General features: G+C 31.0%; 1 long non-coding RNA gene across 1 annotated transcript in view; it reads left to right on the top strand.

Annotated features, from left to right (window-relative positions):
• LOC129984668 (uncharacterized) overlaps nt 1–15,698 on the top strand; it is a 67,761-nt gene that overhangs the window by 33,124 nt on the left and 18,939 nt on the right. Inside the window, exon 2 of the long non-coding RNA XR_008785516.1 lies at nt 3,152–3,311. This is a non-coding gene — a long non-coding RNA (uncharacterized LOC129984668). The remainder of the gene's footprint in view (nt 1–3,151; nt 3,312–15,698) is intronic.

The following is a 15,698-nucleotide window of genomic DNA, read 5'->3' as shown; positions in this document are numbered from 1 at the left end:
CTTTACCACTTGGTAAAATAGACGAAAACTTGTCAAAAAAAATGCCGCAAAAATCAAATTTTTCAAAGACTAATCATTTTTATTTTTGGTACTAATTAATAGACATTTCATATTTTCAACAGTAGAAATTCCTCAAGATTATAAACCACCTGAAAAAAAAAAACAAATAAAAAAAAATTACAACCTCAGTTTAAGCTCCAAGACTAATGCAGTTTAAGACTAAGCCTAAAGCATTTGTGGATGAAAAAAAACTACGGTTGATTTTGTTCAATAAGAAAAGATATTCAGTAAAACCTAAATCAACCTACCTTCAAATAACTTGAAAAAAAAGCCGATTGTAAACATAATTTAAACAGAATAAAGTAACTTTTAAAATTAACAGTATTTTGATTCAAGATACCAATTTGCTATATTGCTTTTAAATTAGCTGGAAATCTAAAAACAAAGATCGCCTCCAAATGTTGATCCTATTCGTACTTCGGATTGCAAAAAATTTAATAAATTTAGCCACAGGCGTATCTCAGTCATTTGCTCTTCCCACACTACTTATTAGCTGAATTCAGGTAGCATTCCTAAATTGTGTTTGCCTTTCATACCCCCTAAAAGTCAATTTGAAGAGTCGCCAAAAAATGCGCCAGAATACCTCTCGGCAATCGAAAAACATCTGCAAAAAGCGTGTGCTGCCTTTGTCACTTGCATTATGTAAATGTTGTCTTTTCCGAAGCTCCCCTTTTTATGAAATTGTCTTGAAATTCACTCTCGCCTTTGTTTACATTAGATATTGAAGAAAGGGCACAAAAAAGAGCCCTATATGGAGTAGGTGGAAGGTTTAATGCGTTTTAGAGAGAATTGTCGGTAGCTTTTAGATATTGAGGTGAACCTGAAGTGTTTGGCATGTTATTGGAAGACATATTTACCAAGCTAGAAAATGGGATAGCGAATCAGAAAAGAAGATAAAATAAATAAATTGATGAGAATTAACATGAAATAAAGATACCAGAGTGGAAACTTCTTAAAACTTCTTTGCATATTCTATAACGGAGATGGAATTTTCCAACATTTCGTATCGAATTATGGACTTGGGAAAAGGGCATCAACTTCACGTGTTCTCGACTTTATTTTAAATCCTGAAAATGTAGTCATAGTAGAGTGAAGACAATAGAGTTTGTATGTTGGATTACTTTCGTTCGATGTATTGAGACCAAAATTTGACATTGAAATTTATTTCAAAATATGTCATAAATTTTTTTTTGAATTATTACGTATACATATATTCGAAATTCTAGGCCGATGAGCGGTCAACTGTTTGACATATTCGGTTCAAAATTTGATAAGGATTATACTTTAGGTAACAAAAATTTTATGCTGAATTTCAACTATCTATATTGTTGCGGTTTTGCGTTACACGCATGTAAAAGTAAATCTGAATACATCTGTCAAGCCATGTGGTAGAAAGTAGGTTTGGTTTGGTTATATTAACGTCCCGTTTGAAGCAACACTAGGGCTATTTTTCGACGTACCTCGTCATTTTGAACCACGGCCAGATGACGAGGACGACACCTGAGTTGGCACCCCCCTCTCCACACCACACCAGCGGGAGGACGTTTGGTCAAGACGGATTTAACGTGCAACAGACCCCCTTACACGACGGTTCTTCGGTGGAATCGGGTCACGAACCTGAAACCCTCCGGTTCCGAAGACGAGACCTTACCACCAGGCCACCGCGGCCCGTGCTAGAAAGTAGGAAAACGGGTAGATATAATGTTTCCTTGATATTTATGCAATGAACCGAAATAAAAAAAAATCAAAGTATGGAACCATAAATATGTTTTTTTGGGAATAATATTAAACTGGTAATACGAAATTTCACTAATCAAAAATGCAGATGCTAAGAACATACCTATTTGTATACAGCACTGAAAAATATATACTTTATGGGCTAAGATTTAAATATATTCATTAAACTTCAAATATATCTGAAATATAATTAGAGTTACATCACGAATTGTTCGAAGAAAATTGGTATCACAGAAAATATTTTTTCTTGTATTTCAAACGGGTGTAATAATGTGATTTTAATGAATATAATAATGGTTGCAATAATAGGCTCTGTTATTATAAGAAAAATTTAATATTAGAAATAATTTTTAGTTAAAAATCTCATTAAAATTTCAGAAAATCGTTTCTTTATGAGCATATTCAATTCAAAAAGTAATTTTTTCCAAATTTTCAACTCTTACCGGCTCTCTGTCCTAGGTTCAATCATTTGTTCCATGTATTGTATATATATGATACAAATATCTCATTACAATAATACAATATATCGTATAAATATATAATAAATAAAATAATAAATATTACAAATATAGTAATCATAACATTCTATATTTGTATAATTACTCAGCGTAATACTATATTTGTATATTTAATCAGTGCAAATATACGAACATAGTAATCATAATATAGTAAAGAATATAAATATATCATATATTGTCTCTATATAACAGTCAATATATAAATAGCATCCATACAATAAATGCTATAATTTTAAAAGAATTACATTAACTTATTTTAATATGAATATTTGAAAACTGATTACACTGAAAACAAATAAGGTGAAACTAAATCCTCTTTTTGTGTACTAAATAAATCTGAGGAAGAGACTCAAACTTTCAAGAATAATGCTTATAAAGGAGGCTTATGAATATGAAGATCTGCATCTTAATGATAGAAATAATTCTTAAACATGGACGGAGACAACCATCAATAAAGATATGTTCTTAAACCAAACATACACACATAAAACTTTCTACGAAATGTTCCAAAACATACTTTAAAAAAAAATCTAGGCAATCCCAACACTCCCATTCAGCTTAGTATACTTATTTTTATCAGTTTCGCTTTTAAAATCGACGCATTTTTTTTTTTTTCCTTCTAAAGCTTATTTTTATCGTGACCCATATTTTTTTTTACCGAAAATATATTACATTGGTATAAAATGTAAGAACATTTCTTTCCAAGTAGGTTTATTCCCTCCCGTCGAAAACACGACAGGAAAAAAAAAAAGCTCACATAGAGCTTTTTATGTCAAAATCTGTTTTCGTCTTCAATTTATGAGCTTTCTGTGTCATGAACTTTCCCTGTTTTTTAGCTTCGAACACCCCTCTACCACTCCCGTGTGTTCCATTGCGAAACAAAGTGGATGCTGTGGAAGTCTGACAAATTTCACTACCCATTCCGTCTTGACGATCGAGGGATTTGTCATTCCGGAGATCAATATATAAATCCAGATAGGGGAGAGTGCTTTTCAGGTTTGTGCTTTTGGCTTGACAATGCTACTATATCTTGTAATAAAATTTCCTTTAAAAATTATATTGTTGTAATTCAAATAATGCGTATATTATTTATTATGACAGTTATTATTATGGGTTTTCACTCATTTGATAGAATACTTTTGTTGAAATTGTTTATTTATATGGGTTCTCAGATGCTATTTCGGTTACACTATAAAGAAACTATATTTCACCATTTGATTTAATTTTACAAAAGAGATGCGAAAAATATACGCTATTTCGCATCTTCTAATGAATTTCTATCATATAAATGTTTTAATAGTTTTATTTCTGCTAAAAACTATTTATTTCTTCTGTAGAATGCTATTTTTGAAATCGCCTAAGACTGCAGAAATATTGATAAAAAGGATAATTAATTTCAGTTGGATAATTTTATCATTAACCTTTATTTTAGGAATCTATTAAAAATGAGTCAAATATTTAATTGGACCAAAAGCTAGGACAAATTATTCATGATTTTACTACACACTTTTTGTTCTCTATAAATTGTAATAGCAATTGTGAAATCCTTTCCTTCGTGGACAATATTTAACTCTTATATGTCGGGTGAAATATTTCAATTCGTCCTCTAAAGTATTATGAAAATAAATTTGAAGCCATACAAGGAATATAGCTACCAAGGACACACTGAAATTATTATTAAATCATTTTGCAACATGGACACTTGAATGACAATGCTTTTTGATATTTTATATGATATAAAATGTCATATTTTATTCTACATAGTTGAATTAAAAGTTGATACATGAATAATAATGTATTTAAGATTATATATTGCAGTTTTAGATTTTTATTACTCAAATTAAAGTCAATTCTGTTGGTTAGCAACAAGCTGTAGTTTCATCATAACTTACTAAAACAATATATGAGTTTAAAGGCATTTTCCCACTTGATTTAAAAATTGTATGTCGCAAAAATATTTTAAAATCAACAACTTAAGTATTGATAATAGATAGAATGGTTGAAAAATTCAATTGTATTCATTGCATATATCAAAAAAAAAATTATGAGAAATGATTTAGAATAAGTGTAGAGTTGTTATATTAATGTGTCACACTACTTCTACTTTATAAAACGAAATCGTAAACGTCCCTAAATGAACTGATTTGAACGTGAGGAAATTTTATTTTAACAACTTTTCTGAAATCTTCGATTGTGTTTTACATTAAATTATAAATATTATAAGTCTTGATAGAAATTTGTTAAATTGACATTCAGTAAGTAACGTTAATGCAGGACTATTCTTCTCCCATCAATGAGCTCACGTTCCTGTTGTTCCTTAGATTATAATACTAATTATTAGGTGAATAAGGAATTAATATGTTTGAATTACCAAACAAGGATACGCCATTATGCAAAATTATATAACATTTCTCTGATATCTTATTCTTTTATGAAAATGAATAATGCATTACGCTTTTTCAATTTGTTCAAACTTGCATAAGAGCTCAAAAGTTGTCTTCGAAGCCTGTGGGTTTCAGTTTAGAGACCCGACTCCACTAAAAGATTTAATGTATATGCTAATATCGAGCCCCAAAATACCGATATCTTGGGGCACCTTTTTTTTGGGTTGAGGAAGTTTGGAAAGAGGACGTCAACTCAGTTACTGCTCTTATCTAATTACAGTTCAAAATTGCGCGGTCCATCGCAAAATAGTCCCTATCTCAAATCGGAATATTAATATAAAAGACTAGACTTGTGGGAATTTCTGAGGAAATTTCTAAAATTATAGTTCATTTAATATATAGAAATCAAAAAATGTTAATTAAATTTGATAGGTTTATAAGAAGGCCTCAAGTTTAGTTTAGTTATATTAATGTGCCGTTGTAAAGCAACACTAGGGCTATTTTGGGACGGACCTCGTAATTTTGAACCGCGGCCAGATGACGAGGACGACGCCTGAGCTGGCACCTCCCTCTCCTCGCCACACCACACCAGCGGGAGGACGTTTGGCATGACGGATTTAACGTGCAACAGACCCCCTTACACGACGGTTCTTCGGTGGAATCGGGTCTTGAACCTGAAACCCTTCGGCTCACAAGCCGAGACCTTAGCTCCAGGTCACCGCAGCCTAAGAATGCATCAAATGCGATTGTTTATTTTGTCTGATATGCATTCTGATGAAACATTCTTTAAGAATAATTTCAGAAATCTTGGCTACTTTATTCAACTATACATCTTCCTTCCACAAACATTAACGCAAATTTGAATTTATCACTGTTTGTGCAGTAAAGTGTCGGCAACCTATTAAAAGACCCATTTGACAGCTGATAGCTTAGGGCAAATAAAAATGGAACGTTACACGGTAGAGAAACGTGTTTTCATTGTTGAACAATTTTTCAAAAATAATGAGTCTGGTGACAATAGTTCGAAAATTTGAGAAATGGCCATCTATATCTTGTGATTTAACACCACTGGGTTTTCTTTTCATGAGGTTATTTGAAGTCAAATGTCTATGCCAACAATCCCACAAGCACACGTGCATTGAAGGAGGAAATTTAATGCTGCATATACGAAATTCAGCCACATATATACACAATAGTCATGGGAAATTTCGCCAAAAGCGTGCTCTAGCAAAGCCGTTTGCCCTATGTGTTTTTCCATACATAACCCTGTCTTGTGTAATTTACGATTCAATAAAAATATAACAATATAAAGACAAAAAAAGTATTTTATTTAATTCAAATATTGTGTTGATACCTTGTTTTATTGTGTAACGCTCCATTTTTACTAACCCTAAACTGTCAGCTGTCAAATGGATTTTTTAGGGGTAATAAATTTTTTTTTATTGATTTTAAGGAAGAAATAGGATTTACAATAATTTTCTGTACAAATGATGGCAAATCCAAATCTTGTGTTAATTTTAGGATACTCTTTATAATGGAAATTCTTTTCATTTTTATATTATAAAAATTATTCTGACGTGTATGTGCGACGACAACTACTCAAAAGTTTCCTTACTTCTTCGTCCGATGAAATTATTCTTTCTTCTGACACGTTTTTGAGAATTTCAAGCAAATTATTGTACGAAGATTCTAAATCTGAATTTTGTGGAGGATGTATTGTGTTGCTTCACTGAGCTATCCTTAATGATCTGAGAATTCAGTCTATGTCAAATTTTGATAGGTTGGCATTTCAGGTTGTAAAAGATTTTTTTTGATGTGATACAATACCATGTACTTTATGTTCTCTCACTCTGCTAGTGGACAAGAAAAAAGTACATTAAAAAACGGTGGAATAACGAAACTGTTTAAAAGCTTATGTCCGCTATAGTAACAAGCATTAAAATTGACAGTTTATATATAAAAGAAAGCCAAGTTTATAATTGACGTGACTTCATATCTTTTATATTTTCTGCACGAGATTGAAAAGTTACAGAAATAAAATATTTCCACAATTTTTCTAATTGACGGGAATTGAATAATAGAATTTGTCAATACATTTTGATTTTTTGACTTTAACTTTGATACCTCTATGGAATTTCTGAAAAATTAGGTTTAATGATGGTATTGTGGCTATTTTTTTCATCATTGTCTCAATTCTATTTTCGTGATTATAATGAGTGTTTCCTAAGAAGCTGTTTGACTGATTATTAATATGATTTTTTAAATTTTAAGTATTGTTAAAACTTCGGCGTTGAAGTATTAAACTTTTTTTTATGTTTATAAACAATCCTTTAAAATTTCTGCATATAAAAAAATATTAACTTTGCATATTTACTGCTGAACTATTTCGTAATTTTTCATATATTGGGAGTGTAAGATAAATTATATGAAATATTTTTATTTCCATTTCCTTCCATAAAACTAAATTATAATTGGTATTTTTCTGTCAGGGATCATGACAGTTGAAAGTTATAATACACAATACCGTTCCATCTCTACCCCCGGAATCTGAATGAATTACTGATTCTTTAAACACTTGGGTAGATTTGAAACACTATTTTTTTTTCTTTTCAATAAAAGAACATAATATAGCTGACATAATAGCCAACAAAAGAAAAAAGTACAAATTTAAGCATAAACTATTCGATATGTTATATTTAGTGCTTCAATGAAAGATTTAGGAAACTGGATTGAGAGATAAAATTGAATGTGTTCTGCTGCCTTTTTGACCAATTTTCTCACTTTTCTCATGGTAAGCATTATCCATTCAAATTTTCCAATTGTTTAAATATGAGGAAAGTTCTTTTAGTATTTTTGTGATTGATACTTTATGGCCAGATACTTAAAAAAAAAATTACAATTAATATATTCTAAAATTAGAGTTATTTTATTGGATGTTTGTATTTTAGCATACATCTCAGCTTCATTGAGAGTTTAGGAATCTAATTGGAAAAATGTGCATAGTTTCCATTGAGTTTTGTGGTCCTTAGATATGCCAAGATGTTACTGTGCTGAATGCTTGTTCAATCTTTTATATATATATATATATATATATATATATATATATATATATATATATATATATATATATATATATATATATATATATATATATATATTGACAGTAAAAATGTTTAAATGAGTATTGTTGTTCATACTGTTGCTGGCCCTGTCTAGAAGAGTTTGGGTGTGGAACGAATACAGAAAAAGATATGTGGACCAAAATTTTTCCTTTCTCTCCAGATATGAGGGGGTTATATATGTTCAATTTTCAGAAAAAGTGAACGCTGGACGAAGTTGAGGATAACTGGTAACCTCGTTTCATATTGGGTGGGTCTGATATAGTAGCAGTAGTAATAGTAGTAGTAGTAGTAAGTGTTTGTACATAACAAGAAGGCAAAAGACTTTAAGATCTATTTTAGACATTTGCTGCTTTTTTTCTTATTTGAAGGAATTTTGGAAGGACGCTGATATAATCGCAACATGCGTTTCAAAAAATTGCCATGAATAGAAAAAAATTCAAAAATAAGAAACAATGTAATTTTATATTTTGAAATTGTTAGGTTCAAAGATTAAAATTATATATTGTATGCTGTCAGTAATTTGCACTTGCGAAAAGTAATTAAAATTAAGATATTTTTTGATGCATTAGGGGCCTTACTATAAAAAATAAATATGAGAATGGCAAATATAAATTATTATTCTTCAATTGTGGCGCATGCCCATAAAATTCACTCTTAATTTATTTACATAGTTCTTAATTTTTCTGAAGTTTGTTTTCAAACGGTTTATATTGGATTTTTTTTTTTTATTTTCGAATGTTAAAAGTTTTATGGAACTACTCGATAAAATCTTTTTAAATTTTATAAATAATTTCGAAAATTTAGCCTTTGCTTACTCCAAATTTTTCATTCTTGTTTTTATTCAGGAATTTCAAATAATTCATTTTTTTTGTCATAAACAATTTCTATACACATTTTAAAGTCTGATTAGAATTAGAGTGCCGAAACTTTAAAAACAATTATTTTCTAGTAAGATCTCAAAATGATACTTAAATAATTCCTTTTTATAAAAAAAGAGGAGAAAAGTTATCTGAAAGGTTTTTTATAGAGGGTGGCATAGAATAAATGAAAAAGAAAACATTTGAAATCATATTTTCTCTAGATAATAAATTTTGGACTTGCGCAACTACGATTCCTCATAGACAATATACTTGGCTCATCACAAGCTAGTCTGACTCTTGTGCCATTAAACTGCTGCAAAACTAAGCCCAATTTAATTACTTGAAAGAGAGACAGTCAATCACTCAAAAAGAAAAATCAATACAATATCACTCTTTTACACGTGGCCAACCCACTTCTAAAGAGTCTTAATACTCGAAACATTATCCAACTAATTAGAATATGCAAATCAGTCTCAATAACTTGAAAACCAATACCTCCTTCATCCAACCCGCCCTCTTTCGCGGACAAAAATATAATCCTTCACCTCAAAACATCAAGCAAATAACCAAATAAGACAGGAAACGTCACATATTGACTTAAACAGCTTCCAACTTTTAAGACTTTCTTTGCATTCTGAAGTGCATGCAATATCACCTCCTGGGAAGTAATTGGGAGGCAGAGAAATTCCACTTGTGACAGCTCTCGCGTGCGAAGGAGGGTAGAGCTGCCTCCAACAGAGAGATCGGTATTAGTTCGATCTGCATTTTGGAGCGGCGCATTAGTGTCATTGGGAAGTGGACGACTCGGTTCGTCTTCTGACATTATTATTTAAATGAATGCAGGTTGCAGTTGGTGATCAAGACTGGTTTCGTGAGATGCTTATCTCTCGAAGGGGGTCCCTTGTTGGATGCAATTTCTGATGCGTCAGAAAGCCGAGTGCTCGTTTAGCATAAAAGGTGGTCGTTAGGTTCTGTAACGAAAGATTTGGGCTGTGGTAACAGGCAAGGGATCTGTGCTATGATCATCACAATAGGAAGTGGCTGGTTTTGAGGATTATCAAATTCCTTAGAGGCAGGAAATGCTTAAAAAGATCTCCTATTTTTGAAAAATCAATGACCTATTTAAAACTAGGATGCAAAAATATGACTATCATTCAAGAAAATAGCAGTAGATTAGCCTCATTTTAAGAAAAGATCGTTCAACGGGAAAATGCTTCCCCTGATGGAAACGCGAGGATCAAAATCATAAATGAAACAAGGTTGTCAATGTTAATCCGTATACTGTCTGCCTAAGCTTTCTATTGAAATTAGAAATAGCATATTCACTATTTATTCCTTTATTTTTGTAATATAAATACTACCTAGGTAAACCTTTATAAGTGGGAGTGATGAAAACAAAAAGATGGATTATAACCCAGGGACAAAGCTCTAAGGATATACAGAGTCGGCGGCAAACAAAGGCCAGCGAACAAACCGCGGATCAAATTGAGGACATTCTTAGTAAAAACTAGCATAAGAGTTCTCTAATTAAGTAAATAGCAAAATGCATACCTATACAATTTAAATTTAAATAAACGTGGCTCTCAAAAGAGATTTAAGTTGTTGAACTGTTGAAAATTGGCTCAGTTGACTGGATTTACCGACTACTGACAAATGTATATTTAAACAAAAATGTTTAGTATAACAACTTATGAATCGTAGCCAATATTTGTGTCATTGTTAAATCATAGAAATTATCGAAATGGCTTTTCTTAAAATAAATTAATCAAAATTCGGCACTAATGTAATCAATTTTTTGCCGAACTTTCTTTTTTTTAAAAAGAAAATATAAATGAACATTAAGATATCTTTCCAAAATGCTCTAAGTTAATGTATTAGAGCAATAGTTTTAAATGGAACTATGCATATACTAAGATATTCAAGGGTTTTTCTCTGAACTTTCTTTCAAATTTTGTTCTCCGTAATATGATTGATAAAAACTTCTATATTTCCTTAAACGTATTATATACTAGAACTTGTTCTGGGGTGAATTAAAATTTGGTTTTTATCACCAATTTTGGGTCAAAAATTACTTATAAAAACATTTATCTGCATTTTTGGTTTTTGAATTAGCTACTTGCATATTTACACGAATAGGTAGACTCATAAACTGTTACTTTATTGACAAACTTTATCCAAAAGCTTTTGGTCTATAACATTAGTAATAAAACCAGGCACAAAACCTCACCGATCTATTGAGTTGATTTATGAAAAAGCGTGTTTTCAGGTGCACCTGGACTTTAAACTTTTCTTTTGAGGATTTCGACCCAAATTTGATGTAAATATATGATTCTACAGTAAAGAACACATGTCATTTTTTTTTCTTTGATAGTTACGTTTTTCTGAAATCATGTCCACATGAATGAGAATGGATAGACAGCATTTTAACTGATGAATAGGGGCCAATATATGACAGAAATCTAAAATTTCGTCAAGTCTGAATAACAAATTTCGTTCATCTTTATGTCGCTTTTTTTAGTATCCTCTTTATAGACGGATATAATACCAAAAATTATTTTCATCGCATGCGAAGAGTTCTAGAAGATTTCCTTACATCCGAGTCCAAAAATCAAATTTATTTTTATTTTTAAAAAGCCTTCTCTTTTTACATTTCGTTACTAGAACGTTAAAAAAAATTACTGCTCTAAAATGCCTCGAAATAATACTTTAAACCCAAATCAGGACCATAAACAAGATAAACACATTTCGTGAAAGAAACCCCTTTCCTTCATTTTATTACCTTTCTTCAAAACAACTGTATGAAGCGTTGCACTTCGGCAGAATTCGTCCCAGTCCCAATTCCACAGAGATATGGGACATTAATCTTTATGTCCCATTTAATCCCACTCAGACAAGATATTTTCCGAAGTGATATTTCATCTCGACACAACTTCTTTTTTCGTTTGCAATCAGCAATAGTTGAGTTAAAAAAGAACTTGGAAAGCATTTTTAATACATAAACGGACTGATTAATACATGACTTTATGAACGGTTGTTTTTCATTTACTTTTGTCGCGGAAATTATTACGAATACTTTTTAAAAATAGTTATTATTAAAAAAATTATGTTGACACGTGTTTTTTTTTTTATATATTTACGAATTATTTCGTTTGATTTGTTAGAATAACTTTTGGTTTTGAGTTTATAGAAAGTATTTTGTAAATGAACTTCTTAACTAAGTATTGTTGTATGACATGGAAATGGTAAGAGAGAGTGACAGTTTGGATCATAATATGATCGAATAGATCATATTAGATCAGAATTGTGAATTAAACCGAATGAACAGAAAACTGGTAGGTAGGACTATAATTAAATATATCTGGAAAAAGGGTATCCATAGTACTTTAGGGGGACAAATATATAAAATTTGTGGAATACGAGAAGACTTTAATATCAACATGGTATATAAAATTTTTCAAGTGTAAATTTTTCCTTCAGAATCATCTACGTTTCGGAAAGAAACGTCTAACATGATTATCATGCCTATAACGACCACGTAGCTGTTCCAGCCACATAGCTGAAAGGAGATGAAGTGAAAATAAAGGAACAGTAGCACGGGAGTGTGTGGCTAACACTGGTAAGAATGAATGGTGCTAGGAGGTCCGGTGGGAATTCCAAGAAATGAGTTTAAATTTAAATCAGAATTTAATTATATATATATGTAAATAATTATCGATCATTTAATACTTAAATTATAATGTCTTGTGTTGCCAAAAAAAGTACCATCATTTGTTCAAGACAGGCAACATTCATTCTACAAGATTAGGATTTATTTAAAGAAATTTAGGCCAGAATTATATAAAAATATATTGGGATTCATTTAAAAATCTTATGACTCTTTGAGGATGAAAATTAATAATGATTTCTGGAAGAATGAACTAATTTGAACGTATGGGATTAAGGCATGTTTTAAAAGCTATATAGATGTATACTAAGGTATACCGATACTTATCTGAAACACCATTTAGGATTTTTCGCAGAGACAATAGTGTTTATTCATCAGAGCAGAACTTTCAAGTATATGCATAAAAATTAGATCCCTCCCCTCCAAAAAATATATAAATATTTTGGATTAGCATGAAAGGAATTCGGATTCATATGAAATTTAAATACAAATCTGGGGAAAGTCGGTGTACTCTGGTTTTTTCAGAATTCAGCAGTAAAATACCTTTTCTAAATATACTTAATAATTTATATAAAACAACTTTTAAATAATTTCTAAACTATACTCATGCCATTATCATTCTTTCGGAGTATAATTTGCCTAACATGTAAGATTTCAGTATTTAATGTGTTTTTGACACTATATATTACTTCTTATTAAAAATCAGTCTGTTTTTTATAATTTCAGAACTTTTTTTTAAATAAAAAAAAAATATTTCTACGCTCTTATGATAAAAAATCGTTGAAGGAAACTACATGTTTAAACAAATGCCATCACATAGAAAAATCGTCGAATAAATAGATTTCAGTATTTAACGCTCTTTTGACACAATTCATATATTATTTCTTATTAAAAATCATTATCTACATATTTTTATTATTTTTGGACACATAATAAAATGATAATGAAATCGTTGAAGGACACTATATCTATAACCAAACTGATATCAGAAAATAAAACCGGCAAACAGATGGACACTCTTTCTTTATATTGCATTATATAAAGCCCAGAATGCAATGAATGGTGTATTCAAAATTATTTATCAAGCCTAAAATAATATGTTATGACGTTTTTGAAAAGATATTGGAATTTTTTGCTTTATATAAATACTGCATACGCTTTGTCTTTGCCTAGATATGTATTGAGATTTATGTTTATATTGAAAATTCATTAGAATTTATTGTATATTTATGCATTTATTGAGAATTCATTAGAAATAAAACAAGCAGAGTACCAAATGTTGCTCAATGTGGTGCAAAAAAATCAAACCATGAGTTTAATTACTCAATTGTTGGAGTAAACTATGATCATGTTAATCTTTAGCCATTTATTTTATCATGTATAAGGGGATAAGAGGAAAAATAAAATGTAAAGGGTCACCACACACCACAAAGCGAATTGCAAGGATAATGATCAACTTAACCGTATATCCCATTTGCCTGTCCGTCTGTATGTGCCACATGGAACTCACTTCAAATTCACATCTCGAACATTTCTTCCCCATGTTTCTCTATATGTTCCGAGACGCCATATGACAAGAAAATGAGTTTCCGTTTTTCTCTCCAACTCTTGACTTGTTCTTTTGCAGGGGGCCTAGGGGGAAATCTTTTGCGGTCTGGAGAAAAATTACTTCCTTACCAAGCGAGTGTAGTGGGAGGGGTGGGGGTGGGGCATCAATCGAATTTATGCCCGCCATTTCCTAGCCGAGTGATGAAATAGGAGGAAGAACCAGCGAAATGAATTTCTGGCCCTCGTGAAATTTTCAAGTTGGACGAAATGAGTTTTCTGTGGAGGAAAGGGGTTCTTAAAAATCCGTTCATGTATGCTAAGCGCCTACTTCAGTTCTGGAGAATTCGTTCGTTCGATTTGTTGTGGATGAACGGAACTCAATCTTCGGATGCTGAACCATCTTCTTGAGCGAACGCATTTCCAAAACATTGAACGATTATCTTTTTCCTTAATACAATAGACGGGGTTTGGAAATCGGAATTCTACCGTGAAATCACAGTAAGGGAGTCCTTATCAAGAGCTCTTTGAATTTTATAATGTACGATAACCATGAAAATTTAAATTCTTTGGACCAAATAAGTAAAGCATTTCTTTCTTACTCGATGCTAACCTATGTGTAATTTGTAGATTTGTTATGTTTCAAGTATCTTGCAATTGATTCTTGTGATATGGAATTTATGACGTTCATATAACCTTTACACTTTCTTATAGAAAATACAAGATGGTTATAAAAAAAAACTATCTTGATATATGAGACCGTAAATATTATAGCATTCCCAAGAACGAAATAAAATTTTGATTCCAGGCATTTAGAAGTAGCTGCTCAAGAATCATATAAAAAACAGCCAAAGTTAAATTCTAACAGTTACGCTTACAGTGGCAAAATTTTAAAATTTTCAAATGGAAATACCAACTTTTTTATTGGAATTTTATTGGAGGCCAATCAATTGGTTCCCTTCTTATCCATCGCAATTCTTCCTTTTTTCTGTTTTTTTTTAGCAGAACTTTTGGGAGGATCTAACTTCTTCTTTACATGAATTTGAACTTCCCCTGCAGTATATCTAGGTAAAATTTCATTATCGTTATTTAAAATATTTCCATTACCTTCTTCTTTATCACTAGCATCTGCTGTTTCTGGAGGTATGACAACAATATCGGTCTCATCTGCATCTTCGTCATCTGAATTGCGTTCGAAATTTTTTTCCAAAGCTTCTTCTAACGTAAGATATCTTGTTCTACGCATTTTAAACCACAGAGGATAAAAAAAGTTGCTACCAATAAGACACACACTACTGAAATGAAATCTTTCAAGAAGGATAATAGTCTACCCCCTTTCCGCTGACGTTGCGAGAACGCAGCACCTGTTTTTACTTCTCCCTCATCCCCCACAGAAACATCTGTTTTGTGGAATGTACTGACAAAGAGTAACCTTAGCTAATGTATTTCACAAACAAACCCTAATTTGTTTTTAATTTTTATTTTTTCTAAGAAAAAATGAGTTTGGAAATTTGAACCAAAAAAATGCTTAAAGTAAAACATCGATTATTAGGTGTAAAATAATTTATTGAAGTCAATTTTTTCACTGATTTGTTAGTAGTGCTATTCTTTAACATAAAACTGTAATTTATTTAAAAATTTGTTTAATCGTTATTTTTTTATATTTATTTATATTGACCGTTGCGTCAACGCAACACTAGCGGTTAATGGGTTAAAGTGCAAACGTTATTCATAGTTTTCCTTTACAAGAATCACATTAAAAAAAGTATTTTAAAACTTTGCCATTGTAACCATGAAGGCTAAACTAT

The sequence above is a fragment of the Argiope bruennichi genome, chromosome 9 (assembly GCF_947563725.1).
Source record: "Argiope bruennichi chromosome 9, qqArgBrue1.1, whole genome shotgun sequence".
Lineage (NCBI taxonomy): Eukaryota > Metazoa > Arthropoda > Arachnida > Araneae > Araneidae > Argiope > Argiope bruennichi.
The sequence above is the reverse complement of the archived record's forward strand: the minus strand, read 5'-3'. Positions and strand labels throughout refer to the sequence as shown.